The sequence below is a fragment of the Mus caroli genome, unplaced genomic scaffold, assembly GCF_978045245.1.
Source record: "Mus caroli unplaced genomic scaffold, Mus_caroli_1 scaffold_16, whole genome shotgun sequence".
Lineage (NCBI taxonomy): Eukaryota > Metazoa > Chordata > Mammalia > Rodentia > Muridae > Mus > Mus caroli.
In genome coordinates, this window is record NW_028227271.1 from 59570181 (window position 1) to 59594871 (window position 24691).

General features: G+C 39.0%; 1 pseudogene across 7 annotated transcripts in view; it reads right to left on the reverse strand.

Annotated features, from left to right (window-relative positions):
- Positions 1–1287: 1287 nt before the first annotated feature.
- LOC110310532 (nonsense-mediated mRNA decay factor SMG5 pseudogene) overlaps positions 1288–24691 on the reverse strand; it is a 132261-nt pseudogene continuing 108857 nt past the window's right edge. For 6 of the 7 annotated variants that reach the window (XR_003834981.2, XR_003834977.2, XR_003834980.2 and 3 more), the window contains 2 exons: positions 21544–21670; positions 1288–4685 (listed from right to left, as the gene is read on the reverse strand). The product of XR_003834981.2 is annotated as a nonsense-mediated mRNA decay factor SMG5 pseudogene, transcript variant X6 (transcript). The remainder of the gene's footprint in view (positions 4686–21543; positions 21671–24691) is intronic. The other variant, XR_015045604.1, reaches the window with a different exon arrangement.

Here is a 24691-nt window from a genome sequence, read left to right on the forward strand (position 1 = left end):
TATATGTAAATTATTTTTAAAATTTTTTTGTCTTATTTTGAGGCAAGATCTTGGTATGTACCTCAGACTCTTCTCCAACACCCAATTCCCTGGCTTCTGCCTCCCAAGTGCTGGTACTAAAAGCATACACTATACTTAGCATATGTGTATATTTACTTACTAAAAAATATCTGCCCATTTATCATGAAAATAATTCAACATGTAACAAAAATCTTTATCATATGATTAATAATTTAATACCAAAAAGTTGGAAAAGAAAAACTACTTAAACACTGTTCAAAAACAAATATTCAAGGATAAAAATAATATAAGAATACAAAAGATAACTTGAAGTAGACTGAAAAGATTTTAATATGAGGTTGGAGAGATATTTTGATGGATAAAGTGCTTGATGTGCAATGATGAGGACCAAATATTGGATACCCAGAACCCATTTAATGTTACACACAGCAGTACATGAGATGGAAGGCAGAAACAGGAGAATTTCTGGAAGCTCACAGGCCAGCTAGCCTGGAGTATGCTATGACAAATAACAAAAGACCCTGACTTAAGGTCAAAGGTAAAGACTAACACCAGAGGTTATCCCCTGACACATGTGTATAGGATTTCATACTCTCATACATATGAATATGTACAAACATATAAAAGATTTCCATCCAATATCAATTATATGTATAAAAAAATATGTATTCAGAGGAAGCATAAGAAAATAAAATCAGAAGTGATAAGATTAGGGTGAGACATTTGAGTTTTCTTTTAATTTGCTAAAATTTCCCAATGAATATAGTAAAATACCAAGGCAGTTTAAATCTTCAGATAAGGGTAAAACTGAAAATTTGGTTGAGACACTGAATTACAGAGAAATAATAGGGACCTAGAAGTGAGGAAGAAGGTAAGTGTGGGTTTTCTCTACATATGAGGGAAGCAACTTGGCTGAGGCTGAATTTATGAGGAGGCCCATAGGAAAAAAAGGGCATGAATACCTACATAATGCCTGATGCTGAAAGAATATCCCAGTTGTTTCCTGGATTCCAGGTGGCGCAGATGGAGAACAGCTCCCAAAAAAATACCATGGAGTCAGTACAAAGCAAGGAACAATTCTACAACAATGAAAGCTGAAAATTTTTCTGCAAATGTAGGTTAAAAGGCTAGTAGTATTGTACCATGTGGTGTGTATTCCCAAGTTAACCAAAGCAGGATGGAACCTGTCAATCCTGGGAGCTATTAAAATCACCCTTAAGTAGACACGACCAGAAATATCAATAAAACTCATCACCTGCATCATGAAATTTTAGCTTTATATTTATTGAGTTTAATAGATGGAAGAGGAGTGACATCAATAATAGACATGGCCCCACCATAATAAAACAATATACATAAAAGTTGCATGTCACAAAACAGACTTGATTAAATCACAGAACATTCATGAAGCTGTATTTGGACACAGAAGTGATGTGTGAATTTGGTGCTTTGCCATAAGATCACTAAACAATGAGTTAATGTTGATTTTTTTTTTCCAGAGGAAGCATAATACAGAGCTACGATAAATAAACAGGAAGGCCTCAGAAAGCTCTTACACAACGACTGTACCTATTGGTAGACATAAATACTCATGTACACAATGCCTACCTCAGCATTAGGTGCTCACAAGAGAAAAGCACATTGAACTTGAATGATAAGCACTGGAAAGACAAGGAACAGGAATGTGTGAGCATGTCAACTGATCACCTTCCATTCTTTGTGGAAACTCAGGATGTTCTTGATTTCCACACCTGCTTCAGTTGCCATCCCCAGAACCAGTTGCAACGGGTATGAGAAATTTCTAGGATGTTCCAAACAGATGCCAGTAATGATTGTCACCATGCTGCTGGGATCCAGGGTCCCTGGTCTGGATGAGTCCAGCAGACTTTTGCAGAACTCAAGAATATTGTAGAGATCCCAGGCATCAGAGTCTGGTTTAGTCATCCTGGGCCTCACCAACCTCTTAGACACAAAGGACTGGCAGAGAATGTACTGATTCCTTCTCTTTAACTCATCCTCTAGGAAAGTGATGGCTGCCAAGGCCCTGCGGTCTTCCCATTTTAGGATGTACAGTGTGTCAACCACAATCTTGGGTATGATAAGAAAAAACTTAGCACTAGTGGCTAGTTTCTGTATGACTGAAAGATGCTCACAGAGGGCCCTGGGGTCAGGGAACAGGTAAGGGGTCAACACTGACCGAGTCTGGGGACCTCGAAAAGTCTTTTCTAGCAATGCCACTTCACGTTGTAGCCAGAGCTGGACTATGTCTTTGGAAAGCCTGAATCTTGGAGTTGTTCTTGGAAGCTGGTGAGGTGCACTTTCTGACCTTTCAAGGGTACTACTCACAAAGATACCCATCTTAGAGTCAAATCTCAAGAACTGTCCTGGGAGTCTTGTTGCAAAATGACCAAAGCTTCTGAAGAAACAAATACGCACTATAACTTCCTCCTGGTTGGTGAGTTGAGGTGGATCCTGCCCTAAGTCTGCCCTATCCTGGGACACTTGAGGAGGAGACTGTTGAAACAGGGCAATGTCCTCAGGGAGCTGAAGGTACTTGGGAGTATTTGGCCATTGACAGCTCTGCAGCAAGTCCTGGAGATGGTGAGACAGGCAAAGATCTGGATGCTGAAGGTCTCCCACTGAGGGCAACAGGTTCAGCAACACACAGAGGTGGTCCCACAAGCTACATACACTCCTCCAATGTGACAAGAGGAAGCTGTGATTGCTGCGGAGCCAGCTCAGGATCACCTTGATGGTAGGCAACAGTCCCTCTGCAGAAAGAATGTCCAGTTTCGATTGAGTGGTCTGGAGATTGTTTTGAGTGATTAAGGACCTCTGCTCCCAAGAGGAACCCATGTGGAATTCTGTCTCAGGAAAGCTGCTCATCTCACCTTCAGTGCCCAAGGAAGTGCTGACAGCTGGGCTTGGATCAGTTGGAGGTGTTAGGACATTATAACTGAAGACAGGAGCCAAAGGCGAGGCATGTTTTCCTTGGAGTTTTTGACTCAAAGGAGCTGGCAGGCTAGAAGAAATAGTTGTTTTCAAGAGATCAAGGAGACTGTCAGAAGGTATGTATGCCTTCAGTTTGCTTCTGGAACGAGCACACTTAGGTTTGGATGGACCTCCACTCTTCTGAATTTCGTCTGAATCCAAGGGCCCACTCCCTTCTTCATCCGTTGTATCAGAGTGTGATGTCTCACTGCTTGTGTCTGATTGTGCCTGGGAACTTAAGGATGAGTTTTCATCTTCGTCTGTCTCATCTGATTCACAACAGGAATGAAAACTGGCCTCAGTCTCTCTACAAATGCCAGACCAGTTGTGGCTTTTCAGAGAGTAGCTGTTTTGGAGCCCAGGAGATAGAAAATCTTGATGTTCCTTTCCAAGCTCTTTGTCCCAGCATCCATCTCTTGGAGTAGCCTCTTCTGAAGTCAGCTTCCTTTTCTGCAGCTCAGCCTGGATTCGTGTGTTCACATGTTGGACTAGATAAGAAAAAAGAGTCAGGGTGAAAATGACAGCTGGTTTTTGTTGTTTTGAGCCTGATTTCCTCAGGCTGTGCACATTCATGAGACAAAGAACCACCATGTGGAAGATGAGGAAGTCCGGAAGAAACATATAGCCTTTAGGAGGCTTATCTTCTATGGAAGCCTGGCACAGGCCAGATTGATATGGCCGGTAGGAAAGACAGAGACGGAAGTCATCAAGAACCAGTTGGCACAGGGCTATAAGCCTTGCGGCTTTGAATTTTCTCTTAGGCTGCAGGAGGCTCTGAAGGTAGAGGAAGCTAACCAGAAGCCTTTTGTTGTCCCAACACTGCCTTTGGCTATGAGTCAGTTTCCTTCCCTGGAACCTCTTCAGACAGCTGTACCTCTTTCCGGCATGATCATAGAGCCGTTTGAGGTTCCAAGCTGCTCCTTTAAAAGGCACTTCAGCGTAGAGGCAGCGCTGATAGTAGTATGTGGCTTCTAGATCATAATACTTACTCCCCATGAGAGCACCCAGTTGGTTGAAGGGCATTCCCATATTTGGGGCCACTGACAAGGCTCTGTAGTAACATCTTTCTGCCAAGTTCTTGGTGGCAAGGTCTAGGAACTCATGCTGATACCGGAACAAGTCTCCTAGGTATAGTAGGCAGCGATGACAGGCCATCCGGGCCCAGGAAGCCTCTTCTGCTGACGTGGGTCCCACTTTCTTACAGCCAATCAAGTGGATGGCACTGTGAGGCCAATCGATGTAGCTCTGTAACCTCAGTTCATAGTGGCCTTGAATGAATAGGAAGAGATGCTCATAGAACTTGAGGCCAGCCTTCAGGTGAGCCTGAAGGGGCTCTCCCCAGTGTTGGAAAGTGTCCATTTGTTTCTTGTTGGTCTTCATCAGCAGCATGATAATATCAGAGTATATTTTCCTCCATAAGAGCTCTTCAGCCTTCCTACCATAAACTACGGGATGGAGGAACATGAGTTTAATGCAGGATTGCTGAACCATCTCTCTGAGAGCCAGGACATGTGGCTTAAAAACCTCTTTGTGGGCATTTTCTTTTTGGAGGAAGAGATCCAGTCTCTGAGCTGCCAAGCAGACCTCCTGGTAGAGAAGTGTAGCCCTCGGGACTTCTTCCTGATTTCTCTCCATGAGGCTGATTATTTTTTGAGCAATGCTTACAGTGCTTCCTGGGAAAAGATTAAAACTACCTATTAGTGTTCACCCACAAAGACTGAAAATACTACCAACCAGAACAATGAAGTTGGAGGTATCGGATATGTTTATTCTCTCACTTATAAAAGCATTTAGTATCATGTTATTTACCTACAACCCCTTTTGTAAGTATATTTCCTTGGATGTCATTCCTATCAAAAAACAAACCTAAGGGGTCCCTTCTAAATGTATTTCTAATAAAAGAAAGTCAGAAGTATATGCACTGACATTAGCCTAAACAATCTAAGATGAATGGACTCCTTATGTGCATGTATAGGAGGGGAAAATGGTTTAGAAAATTATAATTATATAGACCTAGATAAATAAGAATTACTTGGAAAATGTGAAATACAAAGTAATATAACTATAGCTTTCAAATCTAAAATATTGATAAGATCCCCCTCCCATAGGAACTGAAACTCCTTAATTTATGTAATTTAAAAAATATAACCTTTGAATGATTGGTATAGAGAAAAAATGGTAATTAAACACATGTTCTAAATCTCAAGTTATGAAAGCTGGGGTGGTGATACATACCTGTGATTTCAGCATCCCTGGAGCCTGGGATATAGGGATAACAATATCAAGGTCAGCTTGGCTACCTTAGCAAGGCCCTGACTCAAAATAACAAGAAACAAAGAGAACTAGGTATATAACTCAGCTCTTACTGTATGCAAGGAACTATGTCCAATCCCTAAAATTAAAAAGAAAAAAGGTAACTAGACAACATTTTAACTGAGTAACTAAATAACCTTGGGTCCCAAGTAAAGCAGACTGATTGAATGCATAATGCATGCACTATACTATCCACACAGAAGGATAGAGCCAAGATAGCACACAAAAGGTCTTTGTGTCTACGACTAAAATGGGAAAAGCTGAGAGGAAGACTTGGACAGAATAATAGGAAACGATTTTGTAGAAAAGCAATAAATAGGCCGGAAATACAACAAGCAGCACCACAGCCTGGCAAACACCCAGAACAACTCAAAAGCTTTCACCAGGTAGAGAAACAAGGGCTAATCAGCTTTGTTCCCATTCTGAGCTGACTAGGGAAGGGGGACAAACCTACAGTATAAATATCTAGAGAAGACAAACCTACAACCTAGAATAGATTGGTATCTCTCCCTCCCCCTACACACACTCTCTCTCCCTTCCCAATTTCTCTACCTTCCTCCTTCTCTCCCCTGACACACAATTAATCTAAAAAAAATTGTGATATCAAACTATAAGAAAAAGAGTTCTAAGACATCTTCAAGATTTTACCTAAATAACTTTCTCAGTTAGAAAAAAGTAAAGAAGCCATAGATAAAATACCAACTCACAAAACAAAAGAAAGATTTCTAAACATAATGGTGCCTTATGTCATTTAGGAAAATTTTACTTCAATATGTCCAGACATGGTAGAAAACTCATCATCTTTAGCCTAATTTTTCAGTTTTAAGAAAGTTGAAATAAGCCCTTCTAGCCTGTGCCTTCTGCTGGGGGAAACTGCCAGCTAGTTTGCTCCCCTGAAGACACCACAGCTTGAAGCATCCCAGGAGTTCCTCTGCACACAAGGCAACTAGGTAACTGACACCACCATCTAAAGATCTCATAGGGGATCCAAGACATGCAGGGCAACTGAATCAACAGTCTGAAAGCCTCCCTGGAGTTCCACTACACATAGGAAAACAGAAACCAAGTCTGTAGACCTCCCCTGGAGAACAGCTTCACACAGGACAATAGCTTGACAGCTCCTCTGAAGACCCAACATTCTGAAGGCCTCTCAGGAGAAACCCTGCCTCGAAAAACCAAAAAAAAAAAAAAAAGGAGATCTACTTCAGACAGGGCAGGAGATCAGCAGCTTCTCTGCTGCTCTGAAGAACCCACAATCAGAAGGCCCCAGAGGAGATCTGCTACAACCAATGCCACAGGCCTACCAGGAGTCCTGAAGCAACCCAGTGACAAAAGAGGCAGGCTCCAGACACAGACACCTAGACCAGCAAACACTAGGGATAACCAGATGTCAAGAGGCAAGCACAAGAAAATAAAAAACAAAAGCCAATATATGGGGGCACCATCAGAACTAAGTTCTCCTACCACAGCAAGCACTGAACACACCAACACAACTAAAAATCAGGAAGCCAACCTAAAATCCTATCTCATAAAGATAATAGAGCCCTTTAAGGAGGATATAAATAACTCACTGAAGGAAATACAGGAAAACACGGGTAAACAGGTAGAAACCCTTAAAGAGGAAACACATAAATCCCTTAAACAAATGGAGGAAAACACAATCAAACAGGCGAAGGACTTGAATAAAGAGGTCCAAGATCTAAAAGTGGATGTAGAAACAGTAAAGAAAACACAAATGGAGGCAACCCTGGAAAAGGAAAACCTAGAAAAGAGTTCAGGAATTACAGATGTAAACATCACTAACAAGAGATAGAAGAGAGAATCTCTGGTGTAGACGATACTATAGAAGAGACTGACACAACTGTCAAAGAAAATTCAAAACATAAAAAACTCCTAACCCAAAATATCCAGAAATCCAGGACACAATGAAAAAAACAAATCTAAGAATAATTGGAATAGAGGAGAATGAAGATTCCCAGCTCAAAGAACCTAAAATTGTCTTCAACAAAATCATTGAAAAAAACTTCCCCAACCTAAAGAAAGAGATGGCCATAAAGGTACAAGAAGCCCATAGAAGACCAAATAAATGAGACCAGAAAAGAAAATCCTCTCATTACATAATAATCAAAACACTAAATGCACAGAACAAAAAATCCAGGATAGCAAAAACTATTCTAAACAATAAAAGAACTTCTGGGAGAGTCGCCTTCCCTAACTTCAAGCTGTACTACAGAGCAATTGTGATTAAAAACTGAATGGTATTGGTAAAGTGACAGGTAGGTAGATTAATGGAATAGAATTGAAGACCCATAAATGAACCCACACACCTATGATCACTTGATCTTTGACAAAGGAGCTAAAACCATTTCAGTGAAAACAAGACAGCATTTCCAGCAAATGATGCTGGTTCAACAGGTGGTCAACAGGTAGAAGAATGCAAATTGATCCATTATAATCTCCCAGTACAAAACTCAAGTCCAAATGGATCAAGGACCTCCACATAAAACCAGATACACTGAATATAATATAAGAGAAAGTGGGGGGAAACACAAACACATGGGGACAAGGGAAATGTTCCTGAACACAACACCAATGGCTTATGCTCTGAGATTAAGAATCAAGAAATGGGACCTCAAAAAATTGCAAAGCTTCTGTAAAGCAAAAGGACACAGTTTATAGGATAAAACAGCAACCAACAGAAGGGGAAAAGGCCTTTACCAATCCTGCATTCAATAGATGACTAATATCCAAAGAACTCAAGAAGATAGACTCCAGAGAATCAAATAACCCTATTAAAAATGGGGTACAGAGCTAAACAAAGAATTCTCAACTGAGTAAGATCAAATGGCAGAGAAGCACTTAAAGAAATGTTCAACATCCTTAGTTATCAGGGAAATGCAAATCAAAACAACCCCTAAGACTCCACCTCACACCAGTCAGAACAGCAGATGTTGTTGAGGATGTGGAGACAGAGAAACACGCCTCCCTTGCTGGTGTGATTGCAAGCTGGTACAACCACTCTGGAAATCAGTCTGGTGGTTCCTCAGAAAATTGGGTATAGCACTACCTGAGCACCCAGCTATACTATTCCTGGGCATATACCCAGAAGATGCTCCAACATGCAATAAGTACACATGCTACACTATGTTTATAACAGCCATATTTATAATAGCCAGAATCTAGAAACAACCCAGATGTCCCTCACAGAGGAATGGATACAGAAAATGTGATACATTTACACAATGGAATACTCAGCCATTAAAAACAATGAGTTCCTGAAAATTGCAAGCAAATGGATAGAACTTGAAAATATCATCCTGAGTTAGGTAACTCAGTCACAAAAGAACACACACATTACGCACTCACTGATAAGTGAATATTATCCTTTCCATATACAGTCACCAAACCTGGACACTATTGTGGATGCTGGGACGTGCTCGCTGACAGGAGCTTGGTGTGGCTGTCTTCTGAGAGGCTCTGCTAGAGCCTGACAAATACAGAGGTGAATGCTCGCAGCCAACCATTGAACTAAGCATGGGGTCCCAGATGAATGAGTTGTAGAAGGCTTTGAAGGAGCTGAGAGGCTTTGCATCCCCATGGGATGAGCAACATTATCAACCAGCCAGGCCCCCCAGAGCTCCTAGGGACCTGACCACCAAGGAAAGAGTACACATGCAGGAACCCATGACTCAGGCCGAATATGTGGCAGAGGATGGCCTTGTTGTACATCAGTAGGAGGAGTGGCCCTTGAGCTTGAGGGTATTTGATGCCCCAGTATAGGTGAATGCCAGGTAGGAAGCTGGGAGTTGGAGGGTGGGTGGAGGAGCACCCTCATAGAGGCAGGGGGAGGAGAATGGGATAGGGGGTTTCTGAAGGGGAGACCTGGAAAAGGGAAAATATTTGAAATGTAAATAAAGAAAATCCGATAAAAAATAAATTAAAAGGAAAAAATAGAAAGTTGAAATAATACTTACAAATACTGCTTTGTCTGCTAAGTTCTGCAAAGAACAGGGAAATGCATTGACTGTGGATCACAGCAACCATTGATTTCCTTTTATTATGCACAAAAAATGCTGCAGCACTCTACGCATTTAGGCATGAATCCATGAAGCTAAACTATAATTTCTCACAAATATTTCCAAGCCCAGTAATTACCAAGGATTGCTCATTTTACCTGAGTGGATGTGAATCAGACCTGGCTCCTGCACCACGTTAGGCACTGTCACACTAAAGGTTACATCTGATTCTTCTGTGCAAAACCTCTATCCTCCTTTGCAAACTTTAGGAAAAGTTTCCCAGCAGGCTTACTAACAGGAGGCGATGGGACAGCGCTGTTCCTACTGAAGTCATAGGCAATGAAAATTCCCCAAACCTGATGTTTCCTGATCTAACGCTCATGAAATCTCAGGGTCTTCATTATAAAATGGATAAAATTAAACCCCTACAATGACATGAGTCTAAATGAGACTCTCATAACCCACCTTTGAACTCACCTGTAAGCTGAACTCCTAAAGTGTATATCTGCTCATTCTTCTGGGTTCCTAGACCTGAATTTCATATAAGGTTACCAATGCCTTCTAAATACAGTACTTAACCTAGGCCCCCATATCAGAACTACAGAAGTGGCATAGGCTGGGTTCACAGGAGGTCTGACTCAGGATGCTTACTTTGGTAGGTAAGGCAGAATCAGAAATGACTCAGATAACAGAAAGCAAAGCAGACTAAAGTTAAGTTAGAAAAGTGTCACAGAGCCAAGCATGGTGGTGCACACCCAGGACTAAGGAAGCTGAGGCAAGAAAACTTAAAGACTGAAGCCAGCCATATCTATATAATGACTTCAAGGCTAACCTGGGCTACATGGTGAGAACTTGTTTGAGAAATTCAATCATACTTCCATAAACTTACAATGAAAAATACAAAAATGAAGGAAGTAAAATGTTCTATTTATACCCAGGATTCTAACTCACATCTGTATTCCTAGTACTTGGAAATAGGTAGGAATATCAGGAGTTTAATGCTAGCTGCAGCTACATCCCTAGTCCAAGGACAACCTGTGTGACCCTGAGAGACTCTGTGTCAAAAGAAACAAAGAAAAAGGAAAGAAAACTAGCCAAATACATCAATTTATAATAAATTATAAAGAAATGAAACAATTATAAAAGAATTAACAAAAATAAATACAAATTTATACCTTAAAAGTTATAAAACTTTGTTGAAATGAATTAAATAATTGAATGGGAAGAAACTCATAATTACAAATCATAAAATTATGAGACAGCAATATTCTCCAGATTATAGAGATTCTATATAAAGAATATAGATTCCATATAATCCTATTAAAATCCTTGCTAATATTCCTTTAAGAATTCTAAACCATATACTATTTTCAATATAAAATGGTATCTATACAAGGTTAGCGATATAGCTCACTCCTAGAGCTTGCCTGGCGTGGTAAAAGCCAGAATTTGATCTCTAGCATCTACTCCCCCCACCTCTGAAGACAATTAAGGGGAGAAGAGAAACTAAGAAATTAGTGGACTTATAATTACTATTTTCAAAGTTGCAACAAAGCTCTAATAATTAATAGAAAAAGAAAAGTGAAGAAATAAAAGCTTATATTTAAAATCCATTTATTTCATCAAGAATGTCAGATAAATCAATGAGGAAATAATCATCGTCTTTTCAACAAATGCTTCTGAAATAACTGGATATCCACTTTCACGAGAATACAGCTGGACCCCATTTCTTAGAACTGACAGGAAACTAATCAGAATGTATCACAGACTATAAGAGATGAAACTTTAAAACTGTGTGAATAAAGTTGAGGAGAAAAGATCTTGTTATATTTAGGCAGAATTTTCTTAGACATGACACCAAGAGATGAGACCATACCCAGCTCTCCCAAGGATACTCCCATTAAACTAAAAAGTAGCTTCACTTTCTGCCCTACAAGAAGAGGATTTATTGTCACCTTAATAGAAAGATTAAGATCAATCATTGTCAGGTGTTCTGAATTTCACGATGGCTGCATGAAGTATGTACCTGACTTAGTGAAATTTAAATGTTCTGAAAACTTCATGGAAGCTATTCTGGTGATATCAAAATACCATTCTCTAGCACTATGGAAAATACTTGGTGCTATAAAATAAGAAAATGTTTTATTTGTTTTTGGGCATTTAAGATAACACAAAAAACAACCTGGAACCAGGCCAGAGAGCTCACTCAGCAGGTGCTTGATACACAAGCTTGAAAGCCCAACTTTGATCCACAGAATGCACTGAAGGTGGATGGAGGGAATGGATGCCACAGAGTTGTCTTCTGATGTGCACATATACGTGGTGCCACATGTGCGCGCGTGCGCGCACACACACACACACACACACACACACACACACTCACATCATACACATACACACAATGAAAATAAATAAAATAAAATTTAAAAGAATACATTTTTTAAACATCTGGAAACCTCATAAATACAATTTATAATACATTGTCATTTCTGTATAGTTTTAAACACTATACAGCAAAGTTTCTTCCACAAATGCCAAGTATTTTGCTTTTTAAAAAGTGAATATGGTAGGGGGATACACTCCCCTTCTCAGAGGACAAGAGGAGGGGGTAGGGGATGAGGGGCTATGTGAGAGAAAACTGGGAGGAGAAGAGGGGGCTGCAATTTGGTATAAAGTGAATAAATAAATTATTTTTAAGTGAATATTTTGATTTAATATTTAGTATTTAAATTTTCTATATATTATACATTTGACATTCCAAACCATTTATAATTGAAGGCAAAGCCTTTTCAAAAGTATTTTAAAAAAAGAAGATATTTTATGCCTTTAGAGTGAAGAAGACATTTTAAATAGTATCAAGTATTCAAATGTGTTGACTGGAAGCAAAAGTTAATGTATTTTATTACACTAAAATCAAGAACCCATTTTACAAAACTATTAAGTAAGAATTCTGTTATTAAAAGACATTTGTAATATTTTAACAATAAACCCCAACATCAAGAATATTAATTAAGGACGAACTAGCGAGATTTCTCAGTGGTGTGAGCACTGGCTGCTCTTAAGAGGACCTGGGTTCAATTCTCAGCATTAAACCATCTTGGAAATGCAGTTCCAGGGGGTGTGATGCCCTCTACTGTCCTTCTTGACCCCTGCATATATGCACACTTGCACAGTGACATACATGCATACAAAACTCCTATATACAAAAAATAAAAATAAATAAATCTGAAAAAATTAAGTCTGAAGCCAGAGGTGGCGATGCACGTCTGTAATACCAGTAGTCGGTGTGTAGAGGCAAAAGAATCAGGTGTTCAAGGTTGGCTTCCAGCTTGAGGCAAGCCTGGGCTACTTAAGACCCTGTCTCAAAAAGAGCAGGAGGAGGAATGGACAGTTGTCAGCAAATAATTGGAAATGTTCACTCTTTAAAAACCAGATTTACAAATTAAAGACACTGTGAAATACAGAACATATCCAGCTATAAAACATGAAACAACTAACAAAACCAACTTTTGCTTTGATAGAGAGTGAGGAGAGCATTTGTGTGCTGTGGATATAATCAGTTTCAAGATGGTTGGGCTTGACTCACTACTACTGAAGACTCACAGACCTTACTAAGCAGCACCTTCAGCTTTGGACTGGCACAGAAGCCTCTTGCATCTGCACACCATTTGACAATAGAAAAAATAGCCCTAGCAACATTGTCTGTAATAGACGAAAGCAAAACAAACAAAAAGTCCAAAAACTAGAAATAATGTAATTGTGTATCAACAATGAATTGAATAAACTATAATATACCCACACATTACATTGTAAACATACATAAGCCAGTAGCACCCACCCATATGGATATATCACCCAGAGATAATGTTTCGCAAACACCATCATCCATAGAACATTAGAAAACACAAGTCTGAACCTAAGGCCCTAATTGGCAAAACTGAAAAATGTATTCCTAATGGATACATACTTGACAAAAGCAAAAACGTAGGGAGCTATAGTATCCACTGTAGGAAATATGAAAGGAAAGTGTATATGTTTGTACATTTTGAGTGTAAATCTGATCACTTAAAATCCAAAGTTTATAGAAAAAGGCCAAATGCCAACTATTTGACGTGTGTGTGCATGTGTGTGTGTGTGTGCGTGTGAGTGTGTGTGCACTCATGCATCCTGACATTCTGCCCTACAAGTAGCACTAAGATTGCAAGCACTTACTCTATAGGTCCAGCTTTACATCAGTAGTGGGAATTTAAATTCAACTCATCCTGCATATTCAACAATCATTTTTACTCACTGAGCCATCTCTGTAGCCCTATGGCTCCTTACACTTGTAACTTCAGAGGATTGCCACACTGACTCTAGATAACTTGAATAATAAATACAATTAATACTAAGTAATTGTTTTCAATTAAAAAGAGAAAATGTTTACTAAAAATGATCAAAATTATCAAAACATTTTTCTATATAGAAATAGAACTAGACGGAATAAAAAATTTAAAGTTGGGTAAGATTTCAAATAATCTTTAGAATTACAGATGCAGTCAAACAGCTGTATATAAAGGAGCTATAACAAACATCAGGCTAAATGCTGCCTTTTGTTCTATGTACAATATATTGAAAATATTTTTCTAATTTATTTTTCTCTCAATTTCATTCATAACATTCATGATTCAATCATGAATTCACTCTTGTGTGAATAAGATTCTGTCTACTTTTACAAACTATATTCCTATAGAAGACACATAACTTATAACAAAATCTAATAAAATTACCAGTTTAAATGTAACTCTTATAAATGATGGCACAATATTTCAGCAAATGACCTCTAAAATAAGACTTTTAAAATAGATGTGTCTAATTTTATCACAGAGACACCTGATACAATCGTATACTTTGACTCCCAAAGAAGCAAAAAAATTAGGTATGAAATCAAGAAAAGATAAAAACAGGTTTTCTTCTTAGACATAGCCTTGTGTATAGGCAATCATGGTTCTTCTGCCTCCTGCATGCAGGAATTACAGATCCAGTAAAATATTTTATTATAAGTCTATAAGAATAAATGAGATCTCTGGCGAAATAAAGACCTTCCAGCTATGGAAGTTCAAACAGAAATTATTCTCCATTGCACATCATAAATGAATGTTGCTTGTGGATGGGAGACTGACTTAAATGAATGCTAATATCCTTTCTGTCATTTGATTGTTTTTATTCATAGAGATTGTTTTTTAATTGTTTTATTTACTTACATTTTAAATGTTGCCCCCTTCCCTGTGCCCCTCCAAGAGTTCTTCACCTAATTCTCTTCCCTTTGCCTCCCAACCCCCACCCACTTCCCCCACACTCATCTCCCACTCCCCTCATCCACCCACCAGGACATAAAGTCTCTACACAAATAGGTGTATCCTTTCCCACTCAGACCAGACAAGGCAGTCCTCTGCTACATATGTGCTGGGGGCCTGGAGCAGTTCATGTATGTTCTCTGGTTGGTGGCTTAGACTCTGGGAGCTCACAGGGGTCCAAGTTGGTTGACATTATTGGTCTTCCTATGGGGTTGCAATCCCCTTCAGCTGCTTTGTTCCTTCCCCTGACTCTTCCATAAGAGTCCCCTACCTCAGTCCAAGGTTTGGCTATGACCATCTGCATCTGTCTCAGTTAGATGCTGGTAGAGCCTTGCAGAGGACAGCCATGCTAGGCTCCTGTTTATAAGAACCCAGTCTTACATAACCATGAGTTCCCGTGAGACAGTGCTCTTTAAGATTCTTGTTTCTACAACTTTTATTTGTTCCTAAATTTATCACTTGGCAGAGTAAACAGTTGGGAAGCACAACTGGACTTAAAGCAGAGAGAGAAAGGAAAATCTGAAACCATACCATATGCAAAGACACGCAGGAACAGATATGCAAACTGTAACACACTTCTTCCACTTCCTCCAGTGTGGTGGATGCCTGACCTATAGGGAAAAGCTGGTATCCTTCAACAGCCAGTGTCTTCCCATTTGAAATGTAAATAAAGAAAATATCCAAGAAAAAAGAAAGAAAAATGTTTTTAAAAAAATCAAACCTTTCCTTCCTCCCATGATGACTCATTAACCTATTCTCAGATGTTCCTTACCAAATTGCTATCAGTGTATCTAAAACTAAAATTGCCTCATCTGTACAGTCATTTTGGTCAGATAATAAGGCAAATGTTTTCCCTTTCTTGCATCGTGTCTGTTGCACTGGATGATAAAACAATTGCTGTCAATCCTGGACAGGATGGATCTGAAGCACCTGTGCCATCTGAATAAAATCTGTCATTGTGTAAGACAGCCTGGATGAAGCAAAGAAATTGCCAGTTCAATCCAAAGCAGGAATGGCACCATCAAGCATCAGCATGTTGACGGAGGACCATATATAATCATCGTCTGAGGGCTAAGCTTCAGTCACAGAAAGCTGCAAGGACAGACTTCTTCTGTGCAGCATGAGACGAGTCTGAACTTTCCTGTCAGTGACAAGGTTAGAACAGCACACCTCCCACACACAAAATGAATCAGACACAAGGAGCCTGGTTCTCCCAGAACTTAAAGCACTTCCAGAAACCACTTTAACTCTTTCAAGTACTGAGGGAAATGTTAAAAGGAAGAAGACTGAGGAAGTAGTAGCTAATAATATATTCACAGCAGTTTAACAAATGAACAAACGATGTACTTAATAATGCTATTGGTAATGTTGGAACAATGTCAAGAGCTTCAAATGTCTAAGAGGAGGGAAAATTTGAGTTCTTTATAGTTTATGTCAGAAATATTGACATATTCTGCAACTGTTATGCCTGGCATGAATCAAAATTTCCAACTGTAAGATGTGCTGACAGGTATGAAGCAAATATAACAAACTGAAAAACCGAAGTGAGCATTGATAACAAACACTGAAACTGAAAACTCTTTTAGGGGCAGGGCATGATGCCAGACTCCTGGGAGATGCTAGCAAGTGCCCGTGCACCTGACATCATCCTCACAAGGCAAAGAATAGCTGCTTCATAGAATGAAACTGTCAAAGCTCAGAGGAAACAGTTGATTAGGGCCAAGCCAAGTAAGTGTAGAAGAATACATGATCTGGGAGAACTTTATTTTTATTATAGCTCACCTGCTTCTAAATTACAACCCACATTTACCAACTTTGGAAAGTATATGGACTGGTCAGGGTCACTGAGTTAACCTTTGACTTCAGGGTATGATCTGAGTAAGGGCAAACCCAGCAACCAATAGAAGGCACCAAAAACAATAGGTGCAGGTAAGTGGGATGCACACTGATTACTTTCTCACCTTTGCTCACATTGTAAAACTCAGCAGCTCTCCATCATCATCATCATCAACCTCATCACATCAATTAATCTACAACAGCAGTGGCAGGAGCAAGCACAGCAGCAGCTGCAGGAGGTTATAAATATTTTTCTCCTCTCAAAATTAATGTATCAAGAACTTGAACAGGTGTGAAGTAGTTGTCCAACCCTCTGCACTTTACCAAGCAGAGTGCACACGCACACATACACACACACACACACACACACACACACGATAAATATAACTTTAAATTTGTTTTAGTTAGAAAGGAGTGCAAAAACTAAGCGTGGAGTGAATGAGATCTGTATAATATCATTTCTACAAATGAAAACCAATGATTAATGAAACAGTACTGCATCTTCCCAAGATGTTTGTGTGCCTATACCTTGGTGAGCATAACTTAAATAATAATAACAAATGGAGCTAGGGAAGTGAGTATAGCAGAAGATACAAAAATAAAGGCCTAGCAGAGAACTTTGATGTGCTCTGCTGTGAAAGCAAGCATCATAAACTCAATTCTCTGCCTCAGAGGGCCAAAATCAAGTTTTGGAAAAATTCTATTTAAAAGAACTGCAAAGAAGGAACTATACAAAATAATATTAACTGTGTTTGTGCCAGATCCATTTTGGTATGTTTTTCCACAATTTTAGAATTTGCTGTAAATTTTTATTTATAACACTCAAGTAAGAATAAATGCCAAGGCATTCATTTTTTACTCAAGTGTTATATAAATACAAATTTAATATCATTCAGTCAGTCTAGCTTAAACAGCAAGGTCCAGGATCACTGAGGGAATCTGTCTCCAAAAGACAAAAAGGCTGAGAATCATAGAGAAAGACATATAATGTCACAACATGAACTGTGGCCTGCATACGCATATTTAAAGACACGGGCTCCCTAAGTATACATATGCATAATGCAACATGCACAGATTTAAAAGTATAATAAAATAAAATAATAAAAAATGAATGCCTCACACCTGAAAGCAGTGAACATACTGATATAACCTGACATTAATCCTTTCTTCATTTACAGTATTAGACAGATTTTTCCTAGCTATGAGTTAGATAAAAGGCAGTACATTTGACATGGTGCCAGTTGAAGTCATTAATCCTGAAGATAACAATACAGGCCTGCCAGTCAGCAAGCGTCATCAAGAAAAAAAGAAAAAAGGTTGTCTTCATTGAAATTATCTACATGTCTAGACTTTGATATGTCCATTGATGAATTAACTTATGAGCAATACCTAAAAAAATTCCCTTTGTTGTTTCAGTTGGGTTAATGATGACTTGTTTTGATTGCTGAATCAAGTTCCCTGCTATTTCTTACTACACATGCATGAAAATTAGAATAGCCCCGATCTGTATGTTTGATAAATGCAAAACTGTTAGATATTATATTAAATTTAGAATTATCACATCAATATTTTGTGACTAGAGACAAAAATCACTTAAAAATAAATTACCTTCATGCAAAGTATGTTTGGATAGCAGTTAGTAATTCAAATAAGTCCACAAACGTCATCTTCAAAGAGATCTCCTTCCCATTAAAAAACATACCCTGAGTCCCTCTCCTCAGCTCCTAGCAATTGCTAAGCTTTTTTCTGTCTCCATAGATTTGCATACTCAGTATATTTCAAAATATACAGTCATATAATACATTTTCTTTGCCTTTTTTTCCTTTATCCTTCCAAGGAAAGCCATTTTAATTGAATGAGTTGTTAACTGCTGATTGGAACAAGCTCAATAATTCCAACCCAAGTTGCCTTTGGAATAATTGTCATTGTCCCTATCAGTAAATCACCACTTGATGTGATGAACGATGTTGAGCGCTGGGGTAAATCCAAGCCAAATCCAGCCTTATCCACTCATTGCCTTCCCTAATCTTGCTGCTCTCTATCTTGGGTGCTTGGCAATAGCTTGAATAAAATGCATACATCCACCTACTCATCTTTTTCTGTCCTTATATATACTCATCCCTAGAAGGCATTTTTACTTTTTGATCACCCTAATGTAATCTGGTTTTGGTTCCACATGCCTGCAATTCCAGCCTTTGAGAGCCACAGGCAGGAGGATTGCAAAACCAGCCTGGATTATATAAGACCCTGTCTTGAAATTCAAAATATAAGAAAGAAAACAAGTTAAAACATCACCCTGCATTTAAAAGCTCCCATATGAAACTTCCTCTGGCATGCTTTCTATGCACACACTCTTTCTCCACCTGGTACCTCTGCTGTTGGACTTACTATGGACGACACTATTAAATGTTTATGAATAAGTACTCCAGTAGATATTGGAAATTCTTATCTCTAATGTTCATCCCAATGCCTATTACTAAGAAACCAATAAATTGTTGAATACATAAAAATTGGAAAATGGACAAAATGCCCACAAATAGTCTGTGGAGCACATTTAGATAAATTTGGACAACAGTGGAGCCCAAAGCAGTATTAGCACCAGCCTAGGCAACCTCAACACTCGATCAAAATGTGAGTTCTTAGCCTCAACTCAAAACCTACTGAGTCATATATAGAGAGGGGGTCCCAGCAATCCATTGTTAACAAGACCCCCTGGCTACTGATATGCACAGTTTATACACATTCCTGAAAACAGAGAAGACAGGAACAACTGTCTTAACACAGTCTCTTGAAAACCACGCATGGGTACCTGAGAGGTTCAAAAGGTAAAACCACTCACCACCAAGACCCACAACCTGAATTGAATGCCTGAGACTCACAGAATAGAAGGCAGAACAGGCTCCTGAACATTGTCTTCTAACCTGCAATTAGATGCTGTGGCATACATCACCACCCCCACCTATACATACTACTGTAATAAAATTAAGTTCAAAGGCCAATGCTTTTTCCAGAAGCCATGCTTTCCAGTTTTCTGTGTTCAGAGGTTGCTCATTGGTAGCAGTCTGAAAGACTCCTTTTTCTGCTTCTCCACCTTCCATGCTGAAGTCTCTGGGATCATGCTTCTAGTTGCAAACCTCTATTCATTCTTGCCATGAATATTGTTTGTATAATAGCAACCATTTATTTCTCCAGTACCAACCTATCTAAACGCACCTTGTGTGAATGTGCCTTCTCAGTGCCCCTACTTAAATCCTTATTATAATAGCACTTATCTTTACCACTCAAATCACAACTTTGTATTTTCACTGTCTGGATCACTTACTTAACATTATCCTCAAATTCAGTAGTTTTAAGTTGCATGCATTTATTATCTCACACCTTTGTGGACCAGACAGGCATCTGATATAAGCAGGACTCAACTGGGAAAGAATTAACTCCAAAACTCATTGAGGTATCCATACTTTGTCTTCACAGCTGTTGGGTTGAGGGTCTAAGTTCATTACTGTGTGAACCTATCGCCATTGACTGATATTGTCACTAAAACCAGCAAGAGACTCACAGGTCTGGCATCTCCTCACTTTTCCCATAAACTAAACATTGGAAGTGAACCCCTTAGGGGATGTCACAGTAAAGAAGAAAGTTGATTACACAAGCTTCTGGATTCAAGAAATTGGAATCACAGAACACATTTCACAACCCTACCTCCTACTTTCTTACGCATGTTTCATGTGGGTAAACACAGGGCTATGAAAGAATTATTTTTCTAACTTTAAGACAAGCCTGCTAGAAATGGTGAAGCTTATAAGTTTTGTCAAATTCACCTAACTAGTCAGAGACTCATTAGGATTTGAACTTACTGGCTCCACACTATTCTTCCTGTGATCTTTGCATCTCTATGGTTGGATTCTTGTGTTGAATATATAATTCATCCCCTTAATCTTCACTTTTTCTTGTTAATGCTTACCCTTTTGTGACTAAACCCATCCTGTGTTATCATCTTTAAATGTCTAATAACATCAATGATTTCAGAAGCAATGGACCTAGATATTTGCAAACTATGGTTACTCAGTTTTCACACAGCAGTATCTCAATGTTAATTACTGTCACTGTTTATGTGGTAAAATGATACTGGAGTAAATTAACAAACATCTGCTTTTGTCCCAGATCCTAGCTCCTCTGGGTCTCATTGTGTTCATCTGTTAAATAAGATCATTGAAGTAGAGCCTTTATAAGGCTCTTCAGTTTATATAGCACAGCGAGATGCTGAGAGTGTGAAACACACAGCAAGTTCCACTAAGTCCCCTTGCACCTCACACTCCTTCTTCTGGTGAGTTAGCCTGCACACTGAGACACTTCCACCCCCAGGATTTCTGAAATTATTTACTGAATCAACAGAATTTCAGGCAGATGGTTTCTATATCCTTATGTCCTTAAAAAAAATTCTGGCATGTGAACTGAACAGGGAGATTAAAATCTAGCTCTTCCTTGTATTGTTTCCAGTTTTCCCTTTCATCTCTTCTCTCTGCCTTTCCATTTACCAGTGCTGTGAACTGAGAGAGCATCAGAACTCCGACCTGTCTTTATCACCACTGTGAAGTATTCTCTGAAATACATATAAGTCAGTAGAATGAATTATGATATGAAAGAATTTCTATGGCATATATCCCTTAATAGTTGTTCTATTTAAACTTTTAGATTATTTTCTCACAATCCTTACATGTTAATCAACCCAAGGTGGCCATTTGTAATTAAAATAAAGATCGGTTTTAATAGACTGAACTCAGCCTCACTTAACGGATATGAGTTTCTGATTTGCCAAGCTGATTTACGGCTTTTTTGAATTTTATCAACTATTAAACAGCTCATTTTTGGAAAGATTTATTAATGAAACATATACTTAGGTAACCAGAATATTGCAATATAAATCAATATAAATCTGAAAGTGATATTCACACAAGACTGTTCCATTCATCTCAACATTATGCAACATCACACAAACAGAGGCTTCTTATGCTTGAGTTGTTACCCACCCAGGCAGTCCAGGAGAAAAAATATCAAAGCACTGTCTAACTAGGGCTGTGTGAACATCCAAATGAAGTCCAAGGCCAATAATTACAGGTTTCTTCATATAGCAGGTACTCAATGATCACTGAATATCTGAAAAACAAAAGATGAGAAAAACCAAACATCAAGGAATTTAGGATCTAGAGAACTGAGTCTATTCTGTTGTATTTCTCGATGTTTTTCTAGAGTGGCTTCACAGCTAGATATGAGAAACAAAGGGACTGAGGCTTTTCATTGAAGGATATTAGCTATATGCTGTGCCATGTGAAATGCAATAGAAGTTTGTAACAGAGATCATTCCTTGTGAACTCATATGCCACTGGATCTTGGTGTTAGAAGTAAGGGGCAGTGAGTAAAGGTAGTTCCTACAAACCAAAAGACTTGAGCTAAATCATCAGGACTTCTGAAAGATTTCTTCTGATCTCCCCTGTAGTACACACACACACACACACACACACACACAAATATAAAATAAATAATTAAAATTATGGTAAGCTGAAAAAGGGAAACAGAATCTACAAACACGGAATCTTAGTGGCAAAGTCACAGGGTAGTGATTGACTATAAACAAGGTAAAGGAATAAGCAAGTGAGACATAAGAAACCCAAATAAACATGATATAAGGGATAAAAGTCTTTACTAAAGTCCATCTACATGTTTGCAGTGGCTTTTCCCCTACCTGTGGGATGTACAAAATGTTCCCTTGAATAAAAAACAATCAAGGAACGGTCTCCATTCTGGGCAATTCTGACAAAAAAATACAAACACTAGTGTTCTGGGTAATATTTGCTTTCCAGGGCTGCAATAATAAAGAGTCTCAGACTCATGACTTTCTCAACAGAAACATATTTCCCTCCCTTCTATTGGATGGAGATCTAAAAATAGAAGGGCTGGTTTCTTTTCTCTTCCTGGTGCCCCCTGGACCATGTCCTCCCTGCATCTTCACATACTCTTCCTTCAAGAAGTCCTAACCTCTTTTTATACCTGACACCTGTGATTCTGGACTAAGCCTATAATAATTTTTCTCAATATTGTAAAAGAGTCTGTCCTAAAATGTAATCATTTTCTGAGACAACACAGGTCAGAACGTCAGCATGTGAATTGGGGAGGAAAAGACAATGTAGAACACACAGATATGCTCACATGGAGTTAAGAGCAGAACAATGTAATTATACAACAAGAGGGTGGGCAAAGGGCCACAGGAAAGACTTACAGATGCCACATAATTTCACAAATATAATAACAGAAAAATTTTAAAGGAAAAAAAGGACCTTGTAAAGAAAACCCTGAGATGCAAAATGTAGTGTTAGAAAATATATTCCTGATTTCTCTGTGTTCTTCGCTCAGGTAACTATAAATTCTCATACACTACACTTGGGGTCTGTTATACATACTTACACAATGGTATATCCCCTACTATAGGGAGGAGAAGAGCTCATAAGGCCTGGGAATCTCACAAAACTTAGAAAATTAGGGGAGCTCAGAAAATTGTGAGAGTCATGAGGCCTTTCTTCCAACCCCAGGTTATAAAAACATTAAACAATCTTTGGCGGGAGGCGGGGTGGGTGGAGAGACCCTCTTCAGTGCAGCTGCCTGCAAATTGTGCAATGATATTCTAGGATGCAACTTCTGGTCGTCCATGGGGAGATGAGGTTAGGTGATGTAGCTACCCAAGGGACACCTAGGCTTCCATAAGGAGCCTGAGTCAACTCACCGACTCACCAAGCTAGATGTGAGTAGTTTTTTGATTTTTTGGTTTTTTTCTATCATAACTGCCCTATCTGAGATGGATAGATATGGGCTTATATTTTCTCAGGAAAAGTCACAGATGGAAACCTTAGACACCCCGTATTTCACTAGGGAAAGCAAGTGTCTTCTCCAAGGACAACTTTGATAATTGGTGACAAAACCTGATTCACACTCAATGTTCTTTCCACCACTACATAGTGCCTGAAAAAAATAAAAAAAGCAACACCATTCCAGTGATCATGGATTTTTTTTGTTGGTTTATTGGTTGGTTGGTTGTTGTTTTTTTTTTTTTAAGGATAAAAACTAATTTTTGCAAAGGACTTTGAAATCTGTATTGCCTTGATATACAGGTGAAATGTGACTGTACTATCAAGGTCTGTGCTGAAAGATATAGGATCTACTAGCCACATATCCCTAAATAAATTGAAGCCACTAAGTTTTTTTTTAATTTTTAATATTTTTTATTACGTATTTTCCTCAATTACATTTCCAATGCTATCCCAAAGGTCCCCCATACCTCCCCCCACTTCTCTACCCACCCATTCCCAGTTTTTTGGCCCTGGCTTTCCCCTGTACTGGGGCATATAAAGATTGTGTGTCCAATGGGCCTCTCTTTCCAGAGATGGCCGACTAGGCCATCTTTTGATACATATGCAGCTAGAGTCAAGAGCTCTAGTTAGTTTGTAATGTTGTTCCACCTATAGGGTTGCAGATCCCTTTAGCTCCTTGGGTACTTTCTCTAGCTCCTCCATTGGGGGCCCTGTGATCCATCCAATAGCTGACTGTGAGCATCCACTTCTGTGTTTGCTAGGCCCCGGCATAGTCTCACAAGAGACAGCTATATCTGGGTCCTTTCAGCAAAATCTTGCTAGTGTATGCAATGGTGTCAGCGTTTGGAAGCTGATTATGGGGTGGATCCCTGGATATGGCAGTCTCTAGATGGTCCATCCTTCCATCACAGCTCCAAACTTTGTCTCTGTAACTCCTTCCATGGGTGTTTTGTTCCCAATTCTAAGGAGGGGCACAGTGTCCACACTTTGGTATTCATTCTTCTTGAGTTTCATGCGTTTAGCAAATTGTATCTTATATCTTGGGTATCCTAAGTTTTGGGCTAATATCCACTTATCAGTGAGTACATATTGTGTGAGTTCCTTTGTGATTGTGTTACCTCACTCAGGATGATGCCCTCCAGGTCCATCCATTTGGCTAGGAATTTCATAAATTCATTCTTTTTAATAGCTGAGTAGTACTCCATTGTGTAAATGTACCACATTTTCTGTATCCAGTCCTCTGTTGAGGGGCATCTGGGTTCTTTCCAGCTTCTGGCTATTATAAATAAGGCTGCTATGAACATAGTGGAGCATG